This window comes from Saccopteryx bilineata, chromosome 1, assembly GCF_036850765.1.
Source record: "Saccopteryx bilineata isolate mSacBil1 chromosome 1, mSacBil1_pri_phased_curated, whole genome shotgun sequence".
In the NCBI taxonomy this organism is placed as follows: domain Eukaryota; kingdom Metazoa; phylum Chordata; class Mammalia; order Chiroptera; family Emballonuridae; genus Saccopteryx; species Saccopteryx bilineata.
The window spans coordinates 48187412-48200918 of record NC_089490.1 but is presented as its reverse complement, the minus strand read 5'-3'; the positions used below and the strand labels follow the sequence as shown (position 1 = coordinate 48200918).

The window sequence follows — 13507 nt, the reverse complement described above, 5'->3', positions numbered from 1 at the left end:
TTTGCTGTAAATGATCTGATGTCATCATTTCTTATGGCTGAGTAGTATTCCATAGTGTATATGTGCCACATCTTCTTTATCCAGTCTTCTATTGATGGGCTTTTTGGTTGTTTCCATGTCTTGGCCACTGTGAACAATGCTGCAATGAACATGGGGCTACATGTGTCTTTACATATCAATGTTTCTGAGTTTTTGGGGTATATACCCAGTAGAGGGATTGCTGGGTCATAAGGTAGTTCTATTTTCAGTTTTTTGAGGAACCACCATACTTTCTCCCATAATGATTCTACTATACATTCCCACCAACAGTGAATGAGGGTTCCTTTTTCTCCACAGCCTCTCCAACATTTGTTATTACCTGTCTTGTTAATAATAGCTAATCTAACAGGTGTGAGGTGGTATCTCATTGCAGTTTTGACTTGCATTTCTTTATTAACTAATGAAGATGAGCATCTTTTCATACATCTGTTGGTCATTTGTATTTCTTCCTGGGAGAAGTGTCTGTTCATGTCCTCTTCCCATTTTTTTATTGGATTGTTTGTTTGTTGTAGAGTTTTATGAGTTCTTTGTATATTTTGGATATTAGGCCCTTATCTGAGCTGTTGTTTGAAAATATCAATTCCCATTTAGTTGCCTGTTTATTTTGTTGTCAGTTTCTCTTGCTGAGCAAAAACTTCTTCGTCTGATGTAGTCCATTCATTAATTTTTGCCTTCACTTCTCTTGCCTTTGGAGTTAAATTCATAAAATGCTCTTTAAAACCAAGGTCCAAAAGTTTAGAACCTATGTCTTCTTCTATGTACTTTATTGTTTTATGTCTTATATTTAGGTCTTTGATCCATTTTGAATTAATTTTAGTACAGGGGGACAAACTGTAGTCCAGTTTCATTCTTTTGCATGTGGCTTTCCAGTTTTCCCAGCACCATTTGTTGAAGAGGCTTTTTTTTCTCCATTGTGTGTTGTTGACCCCTTTATCAAAAATTATTTGACCATATATATGTGAATTTATTTCTGAACTTTCTATTCTGTTCCATTGGTCTGAGTGTCTATTTTTCTGCCAATACCATGATGTTTTGATTGTCGTAGCTCTATAATATAGTTTGAAGTCAGGTATTGTAATGCTCCCAGCTTCATTCTTTTTCTTTAGGATTGCTTTGGCTATTCGGGGTTTTTTATAGTTGCATATAAATCTGATAATTTTTTGTTCCATTTCTTTAAAAAATGTCATTGGAATTTTGATGGGAATTGCATTAAATTTGTATATTGCTTTGGGTAATATGGCCATCTTGATTATATTTATTTTTCCTATCCAAGAGCAAGGAATATTCTTCCATTTCATTGTATCTTTTTCGATTTCCCTTAACAATACTTTGTAGTTTTCATTATATAGGTCCTTTACATTCTTTGTTATGTTTATTCTTAGGTATTTCATTTTTTTTGTTGGAATCATGAAGGGGATTATTTTTTTGAGTTTGTTCTCAAATGTTTCATGTTGGCATATAGAAAGGCTATGACTTTTGTATGTTAATTTTGTATTCTGCGACCTTAGTGTATTGGCTCATTGTTTCTAGCAGTCTTTTTGTAGATTATTTGGGGTTTCAAATGTATAGGATCATATCATCTGCAAAAAGTGATACCTTTACTTCTTCTTTGCTGAAATGGATGCCTTTTATTTCTTTGTCTTGTCTGAATGCTCTGGCTAGAACCTCTAGCACCACATTAAATAAGAGTGGAGAGAGTGGCCAACCCTGTCTTGTTCCTGATTTAAGGGGGAAAGCCTTCAGTTTTGTGCCATCTAATATGATGTTAGCTGATGGTTTATCATATATGGCCTTTATCATGTTGAGATATTTTCCTTCTATACCCATTTTGTTGAGAGTCTTAAACATAAAATTGTCTTTTATTGAATGCCTTTTCTGCATCTATTTTTTTTTTCTAATTTTTTTGTATTTTTCTGAAGCTGGAAACGGGGAGAGACAGTCAGACGGACTCCCGCATGTGCCCGACCGGGATCCACCTGGCACGCCCACCAGGGGGCGATGCTCTGCCCCTCCGAGGCGTCGCTCTGCTGTGACCAGAGCCACTCTAGCGCCTGGGGCAGAGGCCAAGGAGCCATCCCCATCGTCCGGGCCATCTTTGCTCCAATGGAGCCTTGGCTGTGGGAGGGGAAGAGAGAGACAGAGAGGAGGGGGGGGGGTGGAGAAGCAAATGGGCGCTTCTCCTATGTGCCCTGGCCGGGAATTGAACCCAGGTCCCTCGCACGCCAGGCCGACGCTCTACCACTGAGCCAACCGGCCAGGAACTTTTCTGCATCTATTGATAAGATCATGTGGTTTTTGTTCTTTGTTTTGTTGATATGGTGTATTACGTTAACTGTTTTACATATGTTGAACCATCCTTGAGATTCTGGGATGAATCCCACTTGATCATGATGTATTATTTTTTTAATATGTTGTTGTATTCGATTTGCTAGTATTTTGTTTAGTATTTTAGCATCTGTATTCATTAGAGATATTGGTCTGTAGTTTTCTTAATTTGTGCTGTTCTTTCCTGGTTTTGGTATGAGGGTTATGTTGGCCTCATAAAATGTGTTTGGAAGTATTGCTTCTTCTTCAATTTTTTGGAAGACTTTGAGTAGAATAGGAACCAAGTCTTCTTTGAATGTTTGATAGAATTCACTAGTGTAACCATCTGGGCCTGGACTTTTATTTTTGGGGAGGTTTTTAATAGTTTTTTTCTATTTCTTCCCTACTAATTGGTATGTTTAGGCTTTCTGCTTCTTGACTCAGTCTAGTAAGGTTGTGTTGTTTTATGAATTTATCCATTTCTTCTGGATTGTTGAATTTAGTGGCATAAAGCTTTTCATAGTATTCAACAATAATTCTTTGTATATATATGATATCCATGGTGATTTCTCCTCTTTCATTTTGGATTTTGTTTATATAAGTCCTTTCTCATTTTTCCTTGGTGAGTCTTGCCAAGGGTTTGTCAATTTTGTTGATCTTTTCAAAGAACCAGCTCCTTGTTCTATTAATTTTTTCTATAGTTTTTCTGTTCTCTATTTCATTTATTTCTGCTCTGATTTTTATTATCTCCTTTCTTCGGCTGATTTTGGGTTGTCTTTGTTCTTTTTTTTCTAGTTCCTTAAGGTGTGAAGTTAAGTAGTTCACTTGGGCTCTCTCTATTTGTTCATATAGGCCTGCAGTGATATGAACTTCCCTCTTATCACTGCTTTTGCTGCATCCCATAGATTCTGATATGTCGTATTGTCATTTTCATTTGTCTGTATATATCTTTTGATCTCTGCACTTATTTCTTCTTTGACCCATTCGTTTTTTAAAAGTATGTTGTTTAGTTTCCACATTTTTGTGGGATTTTTTCCCTCTTTTTTGCAGTTGAATTCTAGTTTCAAGGTTTTATGATCAGAAAATATGCTTGGTACAACTTTGATTTTTCTGAATTTGCTGATGTTGTTTTTGTGGCCCAACATATGGTCAATTCTTGAGAATGGTCCATGTACACTGGAGAAAAATGTATACTCTGTCACTTTGGGATAAAATGTCCTGTAGATGTCTATCATATACAGGTGCTTTAGTGTTTTGTTTAAGGCTAATATATCTTTATTGATTCTCTGTTTGGTTGACTGATCTAAAGCCATCAGTGGTGTATTGAGGTCTTCAAGTATGATTGTATTTTTGTCAGTTTTTGTTTTAAGGTCAATAAGTAGTTGTCTTATATATTTTGGTGCTCCTTGGTTTGGTGCATATATATTAAGAATTGTTATGTCTTCTTGATTCAGCGTCCCCTTAATCATTAAGAAATGACCATTTTTGTTTCTGAGTACTTTTGCTGTCTTGTAGTCAGCATTATCAGATATGAGTATTGCTACGCCTGCTTTTTTTTGCATGTTATTTACTTGGAGTATTGTTTTCCAGCCTTTCACTTTGAATTTGTTTTTATCCTTGTTGCTTAGATGAGTTTCTTGTAGGCAGCATATAGTTGGGTTTTCTTTTTTAATCCATTGTGCTACTCTGTGCCTTTTTATTGGTGAGTTTAATCTGTTTACATTTAGTGTAATTATTGACACTTGTGGGTTTTCTATTGCCATTTTGTAAATTGCTTTCTGTTAGTTTTGTGTCTTGTTTGATTCTTCTCTTTTGTTTTTCTATTTTTTGTTTTTGTTTGGTTGTATTCCATACGTCTTTTCTCTGTTGCTATCTCTTTTTAAATCATGTGTTTCTGTAGTGGTTTTTTCAATGGTGGTTACCTTTAGGTAATGAAAAGGGTTCCTACCCTGTTCATTGTAGTGCACTATCTTGTGAGTACTTTTGCACTCCATCGTCTTTTGCTATTGTTTATCTCTGTCCTCTCCCCCCCCCCTTTTTTATTGTTGTCACAGTTTAAATTTGGTTTTATTGTGTTCTTCTTGGAGCTTTTACTTGTGGTTTTGTTTTGTTTTGTTCTTTGTATCTGGTTAGAAAACCCCCTTTAGTAATTTCTGGAGTGGGGGTTTTCTGATGACAAATTCCCTCATCTTTTCTGTATCTGTGAATGTTTTTATTTCTCCCTTGTATTTGAAGGATGCTTTGATGGGTATAGTATTCTTGGTTGAAAGTTCTTCTCTTTCAGGACTTTAAATATTGGGGTTCACTCTCTTCTACCTTGTAGAGTTTCTGTTGAGAAATCGGATGATAATCTAATGGGCCTTCCTTTATATGTTGTATTCTTCTTCTCCCTGGCTGCCTTGAGAATTTTTTCTTTGCTGTTGATTTGTGCCAATTTCATTATGATGTGCCTTGGAGTAGGTTTGTTGGGGTTAAGAAAACTCAGAGTTCTGTTTGCTTCTTGAATTTGAGGCTTTAGTTTTTTTCCACAGGCTTGGGAAGTTCTCATCTATTATTTGTTTGAGTATGTTCTTCATTCCATTTTCTCTCTCTTCTTCCTCTGATATACCTATTATTTTTATGTTATTCTTTTTGATGGAATCAGACAATTCCTGTAGGGTTTTCTCATCTTTTTTTTTTTTTAATTTTTGAGTCTCTTTCTTCTTCTCTCTTTTGTGCCTCAAGTTGGTTGTCTTCTATTTTACTAATTCTACCTTCTATCTGGCCTGTTCTGATTAGCTAGGCTTGTTACCTCGTTTTTCAGCTCATGAATTGAGTTTTTCATCTCTGTTTGATTTGTTTTTATAATTTCAATTTCCTTGGTAATATATTCTTTTATATTACCTCGTTTGTTACCTCGTTTTTCAGCTCATGAATTGAGTTTTTCATCTCTGTTTGATTTGTTTTTATAATTTCAATTTCCTTGGTAATATATTCTTTGTGTTCATTGAGTTGTTTTCTGAGCTCCCTAAATTGCCCTTCTGTGTTTTCTTCTATATCTCTGAGTATTTTTAGGATTTCTATTTTAAATTCTCTGTCATTTAGCTCTAAGGTTTCCAATATATTAAATTTTTTCTCCATAGATTTTTCCTTATCTATCTGTGCTACCTCTCTGTCTTTTGTATCTATGATATTCAACTTCCTTTTCCTTAATGGTATCTGAGGGTCATTTTGTTTATAGTACTTTGCGTTTAGTGTGGATCTTCTAGAGGCTCTAAGGATAGATTTTTCTGTTTCTGATTGAAGATCTTGTTGAATGTTTGGGGAGATTTATTGGTATTGCTCCTTTTGGCACCATTTCTCTGACATCAGTCTGGAGATTTTATTCTTTTTTGTGATGTAGTAATATTCCATTGTATATATGTACTACCCTTTTTTTTATTCACTTGTTTATTGATGGGCACTTGCGTTGCTTCTATATTTTGGGTATTATAAATAATGTTGCAATGAACATAAGGATGTATATATTTTTTAGTATTGGTGCTGTGAGTTTCTTCTGCTACATACCCATAAGTGGAATTGCTAGGTTATATTGTGATTCCTTTTCTAATTTTCTTTGAGAAACTTCCAAACTATTTATTATAGTGACTGTGCCAATCTGCATTCCCACCAACAGCACATGAGGGTTTCCTTTTCTCCATACCCTTGTCAACACTCATTTGTGAATTTTTTGATGACAACCATTCTGACAGGTGTGAGGTGTTACCTTATCATGGTTTTAATTTGCATTTCTCTGGTGATTAGTGGTGTTGAGCATTTTTTCCTATGTCTATTTTCCATCTATATGTTCTCTTTGAAAAAGTATGTATTCAGGTACTTTGTTCATTTTAAAAATTTGATTGTTCACTTTTTTGGTATTTAGTTGTATGTGGTTTTTAATTTTAATTTTATTTTTGTTTTGTTATTATGTGAGAAGCAGGGAGGCAGAGACATACTCCTACATCGACTGGGATCCATCCACCTGGCCAGCCTACCAGGTGGTGATGCTTTGCCCACCTGGGGCACTGCTCTGTTGCTTGCAACCCTGCCATTTTAACACTGTGGTGGAGGCCATGGAGCCATCTTCAGTGCCTTGGGCTATCTCACTGAAACCGCTTGGGCCATGGCTGCAGGAGAGAAAGAGAGAGAGGAGGGAAGGGTAGAGAAGCAGATGGTTGCTTCTTCTGTGTGCCTTGACCTAGAGTTTAACCTGAGACTTGCACACACTGGCTGAGCCAACCAGCCAGGGCTGTATGTGTTTTTTATAAATTTTGGATATTAAACTGATAAGAACAGATACTACACTTGATCTTAGCCAAAAGGCCTAGAAGAGATAATAATCTTTTAAATTTATTGAGATTTGTTTTGTGTCCTAATGTTGTTTATCCTGGAAAATGTTCTGTGTGCACTTGAAAATAATGTATATTCTGCTGGTTTGGGGTGAAATGCTCTAAAAATATTAGCTAAATCTGTCGTCAAGTCTAATGTGTCATTTAAGGCCTCAGTTTCTTTGTTGATTTTCTGTGTGGAATATCTATGTAAATGAGGTGTTAAAGTCCCCTACTATTACTGTATTACTGTAGATCTCTTCCTTTATGTCCATTAATATTTTCTGTACAAATTTAGTTACTCCTATGTTTGTTGTATAAATGTTTATGAGAGCTATATCCTCTTTTTGGATTGATTCTTTTATTATGTAATGCAAGACATAATTCTTATTTATTTATTTATTTATTTATTTATTTATTTTAGGTGAGAGGAGGAGAAACAGTAAGGCAAACTCCTGCATGCACCCTAATGGAAATCTACCTGGCAACCCATCAGGGGCTGTTGCTTGATTACTGAGCTATTTTTTAGCACCTGAGGCTGCTGTGCTCTAATAGAGCTACCCTCAGTGCCTGGGGCCATGCTTAATCAATTGTGTCACTGGCTGTGGGAGAGGAAGAGTAAGAGAAGGGAAAGAGGGAAGGGGGAGAAGCAGATGGTTGCTTTTCCCATGTGCCCTGACTGGGAATCAAACCCAGTATATCTATACACTGGGCCAATGCTCTATTCACTGAACCACTGACCAGGGCCTGCAAGATAAAATTTTCTTTTCTTTTCTTTTCTTTTCTTTTCTTTTCTTTTCTTTTTCTTTTTCTTTTTGTGTGGCAGAGACAGAGAGAGTCAGAGAGAGGGACAAATAGGAACAGACAGACAGGAAGGGAGAGAGATGAGAAACATCAGTTCTTCATTGCGGCTCCTTAGTTGTTCATTGATTAATTTCTCATATATGCCTTGACCAGGGGGTACAGCAGACCAAGTGACCCCTTGATCGAGCCAGTGACCTTGGGCTCAAGCTGGCGACCTCGGGGTCTCAAACCTGAGTTCTCCCCATCCCAATCCAATGTTCTATCCACTGTGCCACTGCCTGGTCAGGCAAGATAAAATTCTTAATAGATATATTTATAACTATGAACAGCACAGTGATCTCAGTTCAACTTTTGTCCAATGGAGGTTTACTGATAAGTCATGAAATATCTTGGGTGGAAGGTAACTTTTTTGAAGGCTATCCCATAACTCAAGGCAGATGCTTATCTACTTCATTCCACACAGATTCTTTGCCAATGGAAAGTTTACAACTTCTCTTTTTATATCTTAATGATGCCTCTTAAGAAATTCTGCTTTCTGTTTAAATGCACATGAACTGATAGAGTGTCAAGTCCCTAATTCTTAATTTCAGTGAATATTTGACACTGAAATACAGTGGGAATTCCAAATTTAACATCCAGGTCCTATTTCAGTCGTTGGGTTATTGAAAGTTTCTCATGCTTACTTTGAATAAACTCTGTTCTGAACCTTAATATTAAGCTGGCCTTAAAACTGGCCAAACTATAGAGGTTTTTATGCTGGGTGCAATGACTGGGATTTAATTTGTATAATTTGGCCTCAGTAAATATCCCTAAAGCTGGGCTAGAATTTGAGTAAATCCTGGGAATGAAAAAACATCTTCTTTTCCTTAAAATTATTTTGGTATTTGATTATGATGAAAATCCTTTTCCCCCTCTGTATTAAGGGAAAGGAGAATAACTAGATAATAGTTTCTTTTTAATAGTTGTTGATATGCAGAGTGGGTGAAATAAAATTGGAAATGTAAGTGATATGGAACTCTTATTGTCCATGAGCACAAAAGTCATTGCATGCAGGGCCAAATCTAGCTAAATTCTGAGGAGACATATGTATTTTTATTTTTTTTAAATTGTCATATTTATGTCCTATTCTATGGAAATTAGTATTCTCTAATAATAATCCCCATACTTTGCATGTACCCAGCACTCTTATATGTTCTCCTTATTCTCCCTTTTAAATATCTGCACTCAGGAGGAAATGAAAAATGCACTCATACTGCATTAACACCACCAGGACTATTCATACCAAGGTTCTCTGAGTAAAATCAAATGTGAAACTTTATGTGGAATTTCAATCAATTGGTATGTGAAATAGAGTCCTATGTAGTGTACTCTACTCCATATAGATTATGCAATATAATAATTTGGACCATAGTTTATAACTAAAATTAATTATATTGAATAGATCTTATGTGATGACAGAGCAGAATGTTTGAAATAAAGGTTGTTTTGGAAAAACCAAGACAAAAGATTATCATACACTAGAGAAGTCACCCCTTGTATCTTCATACATTCTTTTTCTGTATTAATTCTGAGTCTATATCCTGATCTTCTTTGATTTTTTTTCTTTCTTTAATTAGCTGTTAGTTAACCATGAATTTAGACTAATAATATCAACTCTGGAAGTTGGTCAAACATGAGTTACATTGATGAGAGAGCTAACACATTGTTACAAAATCTTAGAAAGTCACTTTTACTGCAGTAATATTTATAGGGTTTGTGTAAGTAGACTTCAGGATATAATTATTGAATTTATTTGAAAATTATTTCCAATAAATACAATAAAACCCTCATTCATTGTGATTTTTCTTATGGGCTGCCTTCTGATGTGGAGGTGTATGGGAGAGAAGAGGAGTGAGGTCAGTGTTCACGTCTAGCCTGGAACAATCACAGCTTTTCTTAGGTGTTTATGTAAGTGACCATTTATAAAATAATCTTAGAGGAAATATGATAAAATAAGTTTGTTGAAATGTGACCTTTTCAAAACAATTTTTGAGGCAAGAATCCTTTTCCTGATTAGAGAGTTGGGATTATTTTTTGACACATTCTGTTCTTCTCTAACATTTAACCCAGCTTTTTATTATGCAATACTTTTTTCTTCCCATGGAAAAAAATCTATGTCCACATAAGTGGTAAGTATATGATAATCATTCTTTTATAAGACTACTCTAATATACTGTCTTTGAGAATAAGAAAAACAAGTCTTCAATGCCTTTCACAATAGTTGGCCCAGGCTAGATACTCTGTAAATATTGGTTTAACAAAGAGAAGAAAAAGCAAATGAAAGGTCAAATTTGAATGATAGACAGAGATATCTTGCTTTGAAAAGGAGCAGAAAATTATGGTTGAAAATGACACCTACCTTAAAGCCCTTTATGAAATAACTTTCCACTTCTAAAATAGTTTAAAAAATAAAAGTGGTAAAAATCAAAATACAATCCAAATGTAATTCTTTTTTTTTTTTTTTTTACTCTTCTTTATTTTCTTTTTTTTTTTTTATTTTATAATTTTATTTTTTAAATGGGGTGACATCAATAAATCAGGATACATATATTCAAAGATAACAAGTCCAGGTTATCTTGTCTTTCAATTATGTTGCATACCCACCACCCAAAGTCAGATTGTCCTCTGTCACCTTCTATCTTGTTTTCTTTGTGCCCCTCCCACCCCCTATCCCTCTCCCATTCCCCCCTCCCCCCCGTAACCACCACACTCTTATCAATGTCTCTTAGTTTCACTATTATGTCCCACCTACGTATGGAATAATACAGTTCCTGTTTTTTTTCTGATTTACTTATTTCGCTTCGTATCATGTTATCAAGATCCCACCATTTTGCTGTAAATGTTCCGATGTCATCATTTCTTATGGCTGAGTAGTATTCCATAGTGTATATGTGCCACATCTTCTTTATCCAGTCATCTATTGATGGGCTTTTTGGTTGTTTCCATGTCCTGGCCACTGTGAACAATGCTGCAATAAACATGGGGCTGCATGTGTCTTTACGTATCAATGTTTCTGAGTTTTGGGGATATATACCCAGTAGAGGGATTGCTGGGTCATAAGGTAGTTCTATTTTCAGTTTTTTGAGGAACCACCATACTTTCTTCCATAATGGTTGTACTACTTTACATTCCCACCAACAGTGTATGAGGGTTCCTTTTTCTCCACAACCTCTCCAACATTTGCTATTACCTGACTTGCTAATAACAGCTAATCGAACAGGTGTGAGGTGGTATCTCATTGCCGTTTTGATTTGCATTTCTCTAATAGCTAAAGAAGATGAGCATCTTTTCATATATCTGTTGGCCATTTGTATTTCTTCCTGGGAGAAGTGTCTATTCATATCCTCTTCTCATTTTTTTATTGGATTGTTTGTTTGTTTGTTGTTGAGTTTTATGAGTTCTTTGTATATTTTGGATATTAGGCCCTTATCTGAGCTGTTGTTTGAAAATATCATTTCCCATTTAGTTGGATTTCTGTTTATTTTGTTATCAGTTTCTCTTGCTGAGCAAAAACTTCTTAGTCTGATGTAGTCCCATTCATTAATTTTTGCCTTCACTTCTCTTGCCATTGGAGTCAAATTCATAAAATGCTCTTTAAAACCCAGGTCCATGAGTTGAGTACCTATGTCTTCTTCTATGTACTTAATTGTTTCAGGTCTTATGTTTAGATCTTTGATCCATTTTGAGTTAATTTTTGTACAGGGAGAGAGACTGTAGTCCAGTTTCATTCTTTTGCATGTGGCTTTCCAGTTTTCCCAGCACCATTTATTGAAGAGGCTTTCTTTTCTCCATTGTGTGTTTTTGGCCCCTTTATCAAAAATTATTTGACTATATATATGTGGTTTTATTTCTGGACTTTCTATTCTGTTCCATTGGTCTGAGTGTCTATTTTTCTGCCAATACCATGCTGTTTTGATTGTCGTGGCCCTATAATAGAGTTTGAAGTCAGGTATTGTTATGCCCCCAGCTTCATTCTTTTTCTTTAGGATTGCTTTGGCTATTCGGGGTTTTTTATAGTTCCATATAAATCTGATGATTTTTTGCTCTATTTCTTTAAAAAATGTCATTGGAATTTTGATGGGAATTGCATTAAATTTGTATATTGCTTTGGGTAATATAGCCATCTTGATTATATTTATTCTTCCTAGCCAAGAACAAGGTATATTCTTCCATCTCATTATATCTTTTTCAATTTCCCTTAACAATGGTTTATAGTTTTCATTATATAAGTCCTTTACATTCTTTGTTATGTTTATTCCTAAGTATTTTATTTTTTTTGTTGCAATCGTGAAGGGGATTATTCTTTTGAGTTCCTTCTCAGTTGTTTCATTGTTGGCATATAGAAAGGCTATTGACTTCTGTATGTTAATTTTGTATCCTGCGACCTTACTGTATTGGCTTATTGTTTCTAGTAGTCTTTTTGTGGATTCTTTGGGGTTTTCGATGTATAGGATCATATCATCTGCAAAAAGTGATACCTTTACTTCTTCTTTTCCGATATGGATGCCTTTTATTTCTTTGTCTTGTCTGATTGCTCTGGCTAGAACCTCTAGTACCACATTAAATAAGAGTGGAGAGAGTGGACAACCCTGTCTTGTTCCTGATTTAAGGGGGAAAGCCTTCAGTTTAGTGCCATTTAATATGATGTTAGCTGATGGTTTATCATATATGGCCTTTATCATGTTGAGATATTTTCCTTCTATACCCATTTTGTTGAGAGTCTTAAACATAAAATTGTGTTGTATTTTATCGAAAGCCTTTTCTGCGTCTATTGATAAGATCATGTGGTTTTTGTTCTTTGTTTTGTTGATATGGTGTATTACATTAACCGTTTTACGTATGTTGAACCATCCTTGAGATTCTGGGATGAATCCCACTTGATCATGATGTATTATTTTTTTAATATGTTGTTGTATTCGATTTGCTAGTATTTTGTTTAGTATTTTAGCATCTGTATTCATTAGAGATATTGGTCTGTAGTTTTCTTTTTTTGTGCCATCCTTGCCTGGTTTTGGTATGAGGGTTATGTTGGCCTCATAAAATGTGTTTGGAAGTATTGCTTCTTCTTCAATTTTTTGGAAGACTTTGAGTAGAATAGGAACCAAGTCTTCTTTGAATGTTTGATAAAATTTGCTGGTATAGCCGTCAGGGCCTGGACTTTTATTTTTGGGGAGGTTTTTAATGGTTTTTTCTATTTCTTCTCTACTGATAGGTCTGTTTAGGCTTTCTGCTTCTTCTTGACTCAGTCTAGGAAGGTTGTATTTTTCTAGGAATTTATCCATTTCTTCTAGGTTGTTGAATTTAGTGGCATAAAGTTTTTCATAGTATTCTACAATAATTCTTTGTATATCTACAGTGTCCGTGGTGATTTCTCCTCTTTCATTTTGGATTTTGTTTATATGAGTTCTTTCTCTTTTTTCCTTGGTAAGTCTTGCCAAGGGTTTGTCAATTTTGTTGATCTTTTCAAAGAACCAGCTCCTTGTTCTATTAATTTTTTCTATAGTTTTTCTGTTCTCTAATTCATTTATTTCTGCTCTGATTTTTATTATCTCCTTTCTTCGGCTGGTTTTGGGTTGTCTTTGTTCTTCTTTTTCTAGTTCCTTAAGGTGGGAAGTTAAGTGGTTCACTTGGGCTCTCTCTTGTTTGTTCATATATGCCTGAAGCGATATGAACTTCCCTCTTATCACTGCTTTTGCTGCATCCCATAGATTCTGATATGTCGTATTGTCATTTTCATTAGTCTGTATATATCTTTTGATCTCTGCACTTATTTCTTCTTTGACCCATTCATTTTTTAAAAGTATGTTGTTTAGTTTCCACATTTTTGTGGGATTTTTTTCTTCTTTTTTGCAGTTGAATTCTAGTTTCAAGGCTTTATGATCAGAAAATATGCTTGGTACAACTTCAATTTTTCTGAATTTGCTGATATTGTTTTTGTGGCCCAACATATGGTCAATTCTTGAGAATGATCCATG

General features: G+C 35.1%; 1 pseudogene; it reads right to left on the bottom strand.

The window, feature by feature from the left end:
• Nucleotides 1–6605: 6605 nt before the first annotated feature.
• Nucleotides 6606–6696, bottom strand: LOC136321442 (U2 spliceosomal RNA; annotated as a pseudogene).
• Between the last annotated feature and the right edge of the window lie 6811 nt (nucleotides 6697–13507).